Below are 13,177 nucleotides of genomic sequence, written 5' to 3'. Positions count from 1 at the left end.
AATAGATGAAAAATAATTCCTAAAGACTTTGAATGGGAGTCTTGACTCAAAAATAAAATCTCTTTCTCATGAAACCCATGAAGCAAGAAATACAATAAATCTATTTTTCTTCTTTACATCATATTACCTAAAATCATAATTTCATGTCATTATGAAGACTGAACCTAGTTACACTTTTCAACACTCCCTCTTAACTAGGGAGGTACTCATAATGGTACTTCGACTTTCTCGATTTGAATAATTTCTCATAAGAATAATTCAGATTGGTAACTCATTTGTATAGCATACTATCAACCAAGATTGTTACATAGCAAGGCCTTGACTAATAGCTCCATATCTCCACAAGATCTAAGTTGAATGCAGGTGAGACCAATGATTTATAGACACTCTCATCATTGTATCTCTCGGAACATACCCCACCCAGGTACTCAGGGTGTGTTCCACGAGGAATATTCTTATCTTGAACTCCCCGACTCTTAAAGAATATCCGTCCTTCGTGACTTCTCTTCTATTGGATGCCCTATCTGATCCTCAAAGAGTATTAGATGCCAAATTATTACCCAATCCTCCATTATGGCTTCTGAGATGAAGACCAGAATGACATTTCTATCTCTCCCTGTCAAATAGGGAGGACATATTCCACTAAAGTAATGTACTCATTCCCACAAAAGTAATGTACCTAAGCTCCCTCGTGGCTTAAGAATTCCAAGTTTCTTCCAAGTAAGAAACTTCTTTTCAGGCTCCCTCTTAACAAGGGACCTATAATAACTCCTCATGTGGAGAACATGGAACAACCGACTACTTGAAGAACTCCTTTCTTCCTCGATGTTATAAATTTATTTTGTCATTGAGTTTTCATCTTTTGGGTGTTCTTCATACGACGCACACCATCCACCACTTTCATCCATGAGTTAGTCATGTCCTCGTTTCATCATAAGGTGATCCATGAGATTTCCATCTTGCTTTTCTTCATGGCATTCTGCTTTCTTACATTCCATATTTTCTAGAAGGATCTTACATCCTTCAATATGGTCCCCTTGGATGTCATCCACAGATATTCCTTTCGGCAATTTTACATAAGCCCATATAAATATTAGTTCAAAAATAAGAAATGAACACTTAAACCAACATTACCATTTTATGGTCTTTCATCATGACATCTTCCTATAGGTATCAACATCATTTATGCAGATTGAATCATTTCCCAAAGATATCCATTGTCAAGGGTATCCATATTTTTTCGACTCCTATCAAAGTCTACATATCTTTTGGGACATATTCTAGTCAAAGATTATTGGTATCGGATGTTGAATGCCTTCCGTGTTGAATATTTTTCACGATATCTTCCTTTCTTTGAACCCACGTCATTCTCAAGAGCTTCCAATCAGAGTTCCTCAATTGTAGTTAGCTTCCTCATGATTCATATGAGAACATATTATGTTGATTTCATGTAGTGCGACTTATGCCTTGCTGCAATATTTAGTAGGAGGAGATCCCTTCTTCTTTTGATCGTGTTTCCCAAGATGGAAATAGTGATCCATATTATCTACAACCATATGACATGACTTTCATAATAATATATGTAAGCATACATACCTCATATTTCCTTTGATTCATCCAGACTTCCTGTAGCAGCTTCATGTATCCTTAAGGACTTTCTTCCTGTTATGTCATCATACCATAATCCATTAAATCCCATGAGTTGGAATTACTGATGAAACTCTTGCTTTCCTTTTAGATCGGTGAATCTTTTGATAAGGATTCCATCAGAGGAACTTGAAGATCTTTCATATCCTCACTTGGAATATGTTTCCTTATTGACTATAGTATGATGATCCCCATTGATCATGACCTCTACTTGTTTTGAGATTTCAATGAGGTTTCCAAGAGCTCCCATTCTTTGTCATTAGTAGAATTTATTATATACTTCCTTTCTTCTTTCCATGTCATGAGCTCTTACTTCTAATGCTTCTATCATGTTGATATTCTCTAATATTATGCATCCTATCTTATTTACATTACTTCCTATCTATAAATTATAAGTGAAAACTACCTTCTAGTGAAGAATATCATCTCAGTCATAGTAGATATCTTTTTTCTCCTTCCTTCTTAACCTTCTTTGTCTCATATTCTTTCACTTCCTCAGCAATATGGGCTTATTTCCTTTCCTTTTACGTTTAGGAGTGTCCCTTTTATAGTGCCCAAGTTTCTAACAACCATACAATCTTTCCTTAGACATGTTCTTATTTTTCTTTGGATAACCAAACTTTCCAACTTTCTCTTTTCTTTTTGTTACTAATTGATCACTTTTATCTGATCTTTTGTTACTTTCTTTCTTTAGTCTATCTTATTCTGCCTTGCAAAGAGACCATATTGTGATGAATGGGATAACTTCCTCTTCCTTAGAGGATATGAGGTTACCTTTTTCATCAGTCAATGCATTTATAATTACGAAGATAATTTCGCTATCAGATATCGTCTATCTTAAATCCTGTAATTGACCTTTTATTTGAGATGCTTTTGAAATATGTGAAAACATCCCTTCATCCTTTCACACCTTCAATTTATATAGATCAGATCTAAGTGATATGATCTTTTCTATCTTGCTTTTAGATAAAAGATCCACCCACTTTTCATATACTTCTTTAGATGTCTCCAGCTCATCCATATAGGAAATGAGAGGATATTTAATAGATTCCTTATGAATATTTTGAGCCTTGAGATCCCTTTCTATGTATTCAGATAATTCTTGTTCTCCGGATGGCTTGGAGACATTTTCATAGACATGATCAATGACTTCATTTAATTCAAGGACTGTGTATATCCTTCTTTTCCATGAAATGAAGTTTGATATCCCAACTAGCTTATAGTTCTCCTTGAAACATGAAGTCATTTATACTATATTAGATTATAGTAAAAGGGTACTTACTTGTGAAGATATAATATTAAACTTGATAATGATGATTTCGTTGCTTCAGATGATCCGTTTAAGACAGTTCTTTCTTCGATGAGGGAATACTGCCTTCTTTAGGATTATTTTCTTCCAAATGAGATCCTTGCTTTAATAGAGATAAGATTCCCTTTCAATCTAACCTTCATTGTATTTTAATATCTTCCACTTCTTTGGAGATGTAAGAGTGATGATTTCTGAAGTGCTTCTACAGTTTTGATCTTTCTTCATGCTTCCTTTTTTAATATAATTTCAAGAATCTTGCTAGAGTATATTTCTTCAATATAGGGTTTTGGTATATCTTTATTTCTTGCTTTTTGTTCTTTGACTTTATTTGATCCTTCTTTGAAGCTTTATTCTCGTATGTCAACTTGCTTGAGTGCCTAATCTTGACTTCAGCACCTTAGCTATGATACCATGTTGAGAAATCTAGGGGATGAATAGTTAAAAGATTTCTCTACTTGATAATTTTTGATGATATACTTTTACTTCTTATCTTATAGTCTTTTCTTTTTAATGTTATTATTGTGTTATTTTCATTAAGACAATTACGAATATGCACAATAAAAGAAAAGTGACACAGTATGTAGGCTTGTCAACTCGGGCAAAAACCTCTCACCTCTTGAGAGGAAAACCTGATAAAAAAATCTTCTTCCAGATATTCAATTGATGAATACCAAGGCCTTGACACAACCACTTGATTCTAGCATCCCCCCAAGAACCTTGCCACTAACCTTGATGCTATAGTTCTTCCTTGAATTTCTTCTTGACCTTGAACTACTTCCTTGACTCCTTCTAGAGAAACTCAGTCTCTATACTTCACACAGCTTGTTCTTGACTTCTCCTAGAGAAAGTCGGTCTCAATGATGTCACTAGCTTCCTCTAGAGAATCTCGGTCTTTAGATCTCTATCTCGGTTTCCCAGAACAAGTGTATTAGAATATTTTTTCCTTCATTGCCCCAAAAGAAACCTCCATTGCCCAAGAAGAAAACTCCTTTGCTATGCTAGAAGAAACCTTCTTTGCTACCCCATAAGAAACTCTTATTTTTTTATCCCAGAAGAAACCTTCTTCGCTATGCCCAGAAGAATCCTCCTTCTTCGCTTTGGTCAAGTCTCTAGTCGATGTTGGATTCAAAACTTACTAAGTCCATGACTTTCCATCCCCAAACTGATGGCCAAACAGAGGTTGTCAATAGGTTGATCGTACACATTTTGCACATGTACCACTCAAATAATCCACACAGATGGGATGGAAGTCTCCCTTATGTCCAACATAGCGACAACCGACCTCTCCATAGCTCAACAGGTCACAACCCCCTTCAGATAGGGTTGGGGTTATGCCCCATTGACGTGCCCATACCATTTGCAACTAGTCAGGTAGATTCGACTCATGTGTAGTCCGAAGCTGAAAGGGCTAACAAATTCATTGAGCACATTTAACACATCCGCCAATTGGTCCATGATATATTGGACAAAGCTAATTCTAAGTAGAAGAAACACCATGATCAACATCGAGTGTCGCACAAGTTCCAGGTGGGCGAGAATGTTTGGGTACATTTGCAGAAGGAGTGTGTTGCTGAACCCCACTGCAAACTTCACCTGCTTTGGTATGGGCCATACACTATCACCAAGGTCGTCGGTGAAAATTCCTTCGAGCTCAGCATCCCACCATTCCTTGGTTTACACCTAGTGTTCAATGTAGATCGCCTTCAGCCGTACGTTCCACCATTTTTGGACACATCTAACATTGCAAAATTGATCACACTAATAGAGCTCAACCCGAAGTTCATGGAACAGGCCACAATTGATCAAATCATGGAAACATAGATCAAGAAAACTCGGCAAGATAGGATACATCTATATAGAGTTGTCAAAGCAGGCCAACTCCTTCACTAAGGAAAATGGCTCACCAGGGACCAAGTTTAGTAGAAGTTTCCTCATCTCATGGAGGAACTCAATGCAATGGGGACCATTGCTTCCTAAGGTGGGAGCATTGATCCAGGTGGATATTGGTGGCCACTGGTTTATTCCTGATCAGGTGTTCAGTATTTAGCTCAAAAATAAAAGTTCTCAAATTAGCTCGAAACCTGAATGATCATGTTCGTCTTGGAAAAATGATCCTAACGCAACTCGTTTCGTCAAAAACTGAGTTCGTATGAGGAATTTATTGTGTTCTAATAGCTTTGCTAAAAATGCAAAATTAAAAAAAAAAATCCCCAGCCATTGCAGAGTGAGCAATCTGTATTGCTGATGTGGCAGGTGACTAGGCATGGTCAATGATTAGTTAGAAGTGAATTAGGATCAGAAAAGTGTCACCATATGGTTGGCTTGTATAGTGGTGATTTGGCGTGTTTTTTTTGTTGCATTTTCGGACCAATGGAAGAATGTCACGTTGAAAACTAGGAGGCCACCACGTGGCACCTCCCAAGGGTTGGGTTTTTGGTCTAAAACAGAGAAAAATTTATTTCCAGTGTTCGGGGCTGAACCCACGACCTACCGCATACCAACCTCAAGCCTTAACCGTCTGCTCTACACGATGTCACTTATGCATTGTGTTTGCGACATTTATTTAAGCTATAACTATTCAAAGGCTGGAAGTTAGGCGAGGGTCAGCCCGTAGGACAACCATCCCCCCATGTGCACACAATACAATATATCACCACGGTAATGGTAACATCGGCGGCTCCAACCAAATACTTCTGCAAGTCGAACATGTGAACACTGCAACCCAAACCATCAGTTAACCTAGTGGTTCCAACCACAGTTCCAATGGTTCTGATGGACATAACCACAATGTTTAAATGTGACTTAACCATTCCATGTGAATAGTCCACCATTACCGCTAAAGGTCATGGTTTGTGCTTAGTGCTAATCCTCCATTAAATTTAATTAAGCACAATTTATATATTAATTAACTCTAGTTAAATTGGTAGTAAATTCGACAGTGCCCCCAAATTCGGGCCCACCAACAAATTTAGCGGGACTAATTGGAGATGTTCGATATTTAGAGGAGAAAATGTAGGAAAAGACTGACTGACCACTAGAGAAGTCAATTTTCGACCAAATTGAGCTTAGAAAGAGGTTTGCTTGGCTAATTTAGACATTCTGAACACATTGGTGTAGGTATAAGGAGCCATAGATGTTTGTAAACAACATTTTTGCCACATTGAGCTAATACAGAGGCCCAAGCCATGGAAGTTGGACCAGGGAGATGTAGCCGAGGAGGGGCGAAATCTTTCATCAAAAGAGTGTGTTAATGTGTGCCTTTGATGGTTTTATGCACTATACATGTTTGTTGTTCAATATTTGTTTCTGAAGCTATTTTTCTGAATCTGTTTTTCTCACAAATAGTTAATGAATCCTCAACACAAGAAGCAATAAGAATGCACATGTTTATAAATCAGTAATTTTTATTAGCATAACAAAACTAATAATACAAAAGCATATCAAGTTGGTATCAGAGGAAAAGTTGAATTTCTTGATTTCTTGAGTTTGTGAAACTAGGGTTTTAATGGTTGCAAAATTGTGATGCTGACAAGGTTAAATTTGCAGAAAGGAGAAGGGAAGCTATTGGTTTCCACTCCTGAGGTAATGCCCAAAGGAAGGAGATCCACAGCCATAATCCTCACCGCCCAAAGTTCCAATTCCAGTAGCACTTGAAATTCCTCAAGTTTTTCCTTCAACCGAGATTGAAGAGGTACAAGCAGTACCAATTTCTTAACCTAAATCCACAACCATTATGTCTAAAGAAAGAGAGCCTGAAGGTCCCTCTTCAGAAGAGGAATACTTCAAGAAAGATTTCTATACTTTGACTGAGATGGTTAAAGTCCTCTATGAAGGGAGGAACACTAGAATGGTTGGAGAGAGTTCTAAACATCCAAATGGAGATAGAAGCTCAAAGGAAAAAAAATTTGAGAATAAGGATTCCATAGGGAATGGTGTAAATCCACCTCCATCTCCACCATCCTCATCATCTTCCTTATTATCTTCACCATCTCACACAGCATCATCTTCCACTACCACCAATGAAACTGCCCATACTCATTCCAAAACCCCAAAAGGAAAGACTCCATTACTAAAATTGGACATAAAATTCGAACTTCCCATGTACAATGGAGAGGTGAATGCAGAAAATTTGGACAACTGGATTTGAAAGTTGGAGGTATACTACAGAATTCAAAATCTTTAAGAGGACGACATAAAGATCCAGCTGGCTTCTTTGGGGCTAGAAGGAGTTGCACTAGTTTGGTGGGAAGCAAAGACTCATGAGAAAATGAGAATCCATGGTAATATATCCATCACTTGGGTTGAATTTGTTTCTGCAATTAAAAGACAGTTTTATCCTTTAGCCCATATGCAAAAAGCCATTATGAGTTGGTAGAATTTTAGGCAGCTTAAAGGCTAAACAATCTAAGATTATACACATGAGTTTATGAAAAGGACTTTGTTATTAGGAGTGAATTTGAATTCCCAAGATACACTGTTGAAATATATTCGGGGTTTACATTCCTATCTGAAACATACTATCCTTATGTTTAATCTAGCAATTTAGATGAGGTATGTGAGCAAGCCATGCACATTGAATCTAGAGGAAAGAACATTCAGGAAGAGGGTAGTAAGAGGAAGCCATTCAAGGGTAAGGAGAAAGAGAAGGGTGGAAAATGGAAGGGAAAGAAGAATGCAAATGTGAGGAAAGAAGGGGAGAAAATCACATGCAAACATTGTTCCAGATAGAGGAATGATGAAACCCACTACTAAAAATTGCATCTTAAATTAATGCCTAAGAAAAAAACAATAAGGGAAAACAAAAGACAACCGCTACCACACAACATGACCTTGGTTCAGATTCTGGTGATGAAAGCAAGATCTCAGCGATGGTTACAAAAGGAAAAGAAATTGTTGCAAGCACTAGTTTGGAACATAGTCAAAATAACACTCCAAATGAAGAGTCAAGAATAGAGTTGTTTCATGTCAGAGTGATTTCAAATCATACACAGATTGATGCATTAGTTGATAGTGGGTCACAATCAAACTTGATTTTAGAAGACTTGGTTAAAAACCTAAAACTTTAAACTGTACCTCATCATAAGCCATATCCTTTGGGTTGGATAGTTAACAATGCAAATTTACAGGTTACAAGGAAGTGTTTATTCAAGTTCATCATTATTGAAAGTTCATTGATGAAGTTGACTTAGATGTAGTTCCACTTGACATCTCAGGAATCATTTTGGGTAGTACTTATTTGTATGATAGAAAATAAATATTCTATCACCATGACAACAAAAACATATTTCTCAATAATAGGGTGGAGTACATAGTGAGAGCCCATCTCAGAAAGGTGATGATTTCTTTGGCTAATGCAGAGTAGATGAAGGGACTAGTAAATGCAAGTAAAAATTTTGTGCTTCTCATGATTAAGAAAAAGAATGATATTGATTATGAATCTTTTGAAGGTTGTGATGACAAATTGAAATCTGATTTGTTGGATGTGGTAAGAAAGCATGGAGAGATGTTTCAAGAACCAAAGGGGTTAGCTCCCAAGAGGGGAATTCAACATGAAATTCAGTTGCAACAGGATGTTCTGCCTCCAAACATTGGCATGTATCACATGTCTATTATGGAGAGATTGGAAATCAGAAAGTAAATTCAAGAATTGTTTAGCAAAGGTATCATATGGCCATCTACTTTTCCATGTGGTTCGCCCATTGTCTTGGTGCCAAAGAAGGATTGAACTTGGCACATGTGTGTGGATTTCCATGCAATGAACAAAATCACGGTAAAGAATCGTTATCGACTCCCAAGAATTCATGATTTTATTGATCAATTGAGGTATGCAAAGTATTTCACTAAGTTAGACTTACGAAGTGGTTATCATCAAGTTAGGATAGCTGAAGAAGACATTTGGAAAATTGCATTTAAAAGTAAACAAGGTTTGTTTGAGTGGCTTGTTATGCCTTTCAGTCTTACAAATTCTCCAACTACTTTCATGAGGGTAATGAATTATGTGTTGAGACCATTTTTAGATGATTTTGTCATTGTATACTTAGACGATATCCTCATATTCAACAAGTCAAGAGATGAACATGTCATGAATGTGAACAAAGTAATTGATGTCTTGAGAAAATAACAATTCTTTTTAAAGATGTTGAAGTGTGAATTTGGCAAGACTTCTTTAGTGTATTTGGGACACATTTTTGGAGGAGGTGAGCTAAAGATAGACCCCTCTAAGGTTGAGGTCATTATGAATTGGCCCAAGCGCAATATAGTTACAGAGGTAATAATATTTTTAGGGGCAACACAATATTGGAGAAAGTTTATTGCTAATTTTTCTTCCATTGTAGCTCTATTACATGCATTGACAAGTGTCAAGAATGTCTTCCACTGGGGAGATGTACAACAAGAAACATTTGATGCTTTAAAGCAAAAGATAAGTTCAACACCAGAACTAGCCCTTCTAGATCTTAGACAACCATTCGAGATTCAAATGGATGCAAGCAATTATGCCATGGGAGAAGTTCTATTGCAGCATGGTAATCCCATTTCATTTCATTGTGAAATCTTTAATGGAGCTGTAACTAACTATCCCACATATGACAAAAAAATTTATGCATTGGTACAAAGTGTTGAGAAATGGAAGCACTACTTAATGGGGAAGGGGACCATCATCCATATCGACCATCAACCATTTGCAGAATTTACAGTCATAGTCAAAGTCGTAGCAGTTAAAACATTTCAGATGGATGGGTTTTCTACAATAATTTCATTTGGTTATCAGGTATAAAAAGGGAATCTACAATAAGGTGTTGGGTCTTGAAATTGTCATTCACTTCCATTACACTTTCACTATCATGTCAATTATATCACCTCCATTTCACCTTCATTTCAATACCATGTCACTACATTCATCTCACTTTCATCATTATTGGGTCACATTTATGATTTTCCAAACTTTATTAATTCTTAGCATTTTAAAGTGAATTTGTGGTTAAAAATTAGAAAATAATGTGCATATGTTTATACCTAACAAGTGGGATGAGATTGTTGACATGTGTAGGTTAAAAGGAAGTTTCTAAAAGACCTTTATGTGGCATCCTAAGGCCAAATTCGAATTTTAGTGGAAAAGATTATGGGATCATGAGGGTATGTGTCACATTTCCTATTTGTATTAAAACTCTAAGAAGACGTGTGTCTTATCATTTCCTATTTTGATTATAACTCTAGAGATAAAGGGAGAGTTTCATGGACTCTCATTAATGAGATAACTTCTCATCTTTTTGTATAAACAGGAGATCTCTCTCCTTTATTTGGAAGCTTTGTTAACTCAACTTGTCATTACTTTGTAATTTGTAATTTTGAAGAGTTTGAATAAAGCTTTGAGGTTCCCAACATGGAAGGAGATGTGAAGTAGGAGATGTCATGGAGCATATTAGAATGCAAGGTAGAGTAGATTTTACTTTGTAGTTCTGCTTTGATTTCATTCAAGTATGTCATTTTATTTCTATGATTGTTTTCAAGTTTAATAGTTTAGATTTTCCGTTCATGCAAGTTTGATTCATGCAAGTGTGTTCAACCGGTCAATTGTATACTTATCTAACCATGTAATCTCTGCTTAACAAAATAGTCCAAGAAAGTAGTCCTCCTATTTTCCAATTGGTGCTTGGAGCATTAGAGCACACAATAGATTAGTTTTCCTTTACATGTTTTGTATTTGCTTTCCATTTCAAATTAGCACAATAGACTGTGTTTCCCATCCTCACTAAATCATCTCATGAAGGTGGCTCTACTGTTTCCCAATTGGACTGAATTTGGGTGTTTGTTCACGCAACATTGATAGATTCATTTCCCATGCTTTCTTAAGATCACATCTACTATATACTCAATTGCTTAAGTCATTTCAAGAAGATGATTTCGACATCTTCCTATATTGAATGTTCTCAATGGTATTTGAGCCTACAGTAGATCATACTTGTTTTTGTATTGTTTTAAAATAGCATTATCATCTTTGCTTTCATTTCGTAGATATTCTTCTGACATAGATTAATCTAACTATTCAAAGTTTTGATTTGTTTTATTTAATGTTCATTTCCTTTTCTCCCTTATTTAGAAATTAGATTTTAACATTAAAATTCATTAGATTTAGTTGTTCATTAACATTTAGAGATTTCATCTAGAAGCATAACTTTCTTTCTTAGATTAATTTCCTTAAGCATAAGAAACAAAACCCCCAAAAACAACATAAACTATAAAACAATGAATTAAGAAAAAGGTTAACTAAGAACATATAGTGCACTACACTTCATCAGTTTACGATACCCAGATTGATAATTTATGTAGAGCAATTTAGGACACTAAATTGACTAGACATTTTGGCACCGCTGTCGAGGAAGTGTAATTAGGAGACCTTATTTATTACATCTAAAAAAAATTAATAATTTCTTGAGTATTCTCTCCTCCTACACTTTGTGTGATCTGGAGGATCAGAAAAAGAATTTTTATGTTTTAAAAAATAAAATAAAAAATAAAAAATAAAAATATTTTCATCATTTCGTTTGATTTAATTGATGCAAACATTATGCATGGCTTTGAAAAAATGAATGTTGAGAAATGGAACCGAAGCATTTGGTCGAAGATTGCATGGATGGGATTTGACATTTAACCTATGGATAAAACATATATCGTTGACATCTCAGGCTTGGCTGGCTGATATACTTTGCATGTTACTATAATCATCTAAATTTACGTAGTTCAACTTATGCTCTCAATTTAATATTTATTTTCACCAAATATTTGTTTCCGAATCTGATCTCAATCTTTGCATAAAAAGATAACAATTATGTATATGGAGCTACTCTCGTTTACTGCAATCAACTAAGGATCTGCAAGATCTTCACCTCCCAACATAGAATGTCACCAATGTAGCCGAGGATAAGGTCCATAAAAACACTGCCCACATGAAGAGAGAAAAAGAAATAGTACACCAGGGAGGCAAGGACAAATCCAGGACGGACTATTCTTGACGAAAACCAACAACAAACCTACAAATAATTTTTTTTTCAAGGCTAGCTTTTATCTGACCATTGCTAGAAAATGTAGAATTGAAAAAAAACGTCAAATTCTAAATGAAAGTTTCGGTTAAATGGAAACGAATTTAGGAAAACCGAAATATGGGTTTTTTTAGGAACATGGTTAATTAGATAACCTAAAAAGGGTTTTGAGAATTTTGTAACGGTTTAGGTGAAATTTCTAGTTCTTTGAAGCCCCATTTGGCATGCTGCGTGGGAAAAAAAAGATTTTCACTAAATGAACAGAGCACTGTTTGAACACGGCATGCTCCAGGAAGAAAAATTTAGTTTAAAAACTAATGATGCTGTGGAATTGAATCCATATGGCATGATATTTTGTTAAATCTAAGAATCCAATTCCATTCAGACTCATGAATGATTGGTCCAAGTGCACCAGCTACCAAACAATCCAGCATTCCAACTGGCCCGAAATGTATAACATCAGTTTCCAGTTGACAATATTCTATGCTGGGAAAGCTCATGTTTTAAATGATATCCATCTTGCGAAGGTAGATGCCATACTAGCCTTAGCTGGATCAAATGGGCAGTCTTGGACTTTCTTCCTGGTACTTGGCTGCATAAAATTTGTTTTCTAATAACTTAAATCAGAAAGCTCATGTCTTAGTTGTCTTTTAGCTACATAATGCAGCCACATTCTATAGCTAATCGGTTATTCCACAACTACTTTCATGCTTTTGCAGGTTCCAGGTTTATAGAGGGGAAAATGACTACATGGGTAGCTTGGAAAACATCAGGGCAGGAATTTTGGTACTCTTGTGCAAATTCTGAAAACTGCTTTGTCCTTAAGACTTCATAGAGTATTGATTTGTTGTGTGTTATCACTATGTCACTGCATGTTCTTCGTAACTTCAGGGAGCAAAATGAAAAACAAAAAAAAAGGGTCACATGTAAAAAATAAAAAATAAAAAAAATTGAATCAATGAAATAAGTAGATTATTTGCTCACTTTTCTAGATGGTATTAATTAATTTTGAACTGATGATGAAAAAATCATAGCTAACTTTCTGTTCAAGATTTTTAGCTACAGAAACTGTGCATGTTCTGCAGCTAGAAAGCCATTCCGCAGCTAAACATCAATTCTGTAGCTGAGAAACCTCACTGTTCAAATCAGTTTAACTTTCTCATATGAAATTGGATTTTGACGA

This window comes from Pinus tabuliformis, chromosome X (assembly GCF_031772625.1).
Source record: "Pinus tabuliformis cultivar Carrire ecotype Pingquan chromosome X, CPIR1, whole genome shotgun sequence".
Taxonomy (NCBI): domain Eukaryota; kingdom Viridiplantae; phylum Streptophyta; class Pinopsida; order Pinales; family Pinaceae; genus Pinus; species Pinus tabuliformis.
The sequence above is the reverse complement of the archived record's forward strand: the minus strand, read 5'-3'. Positions refer to the sequence as shown.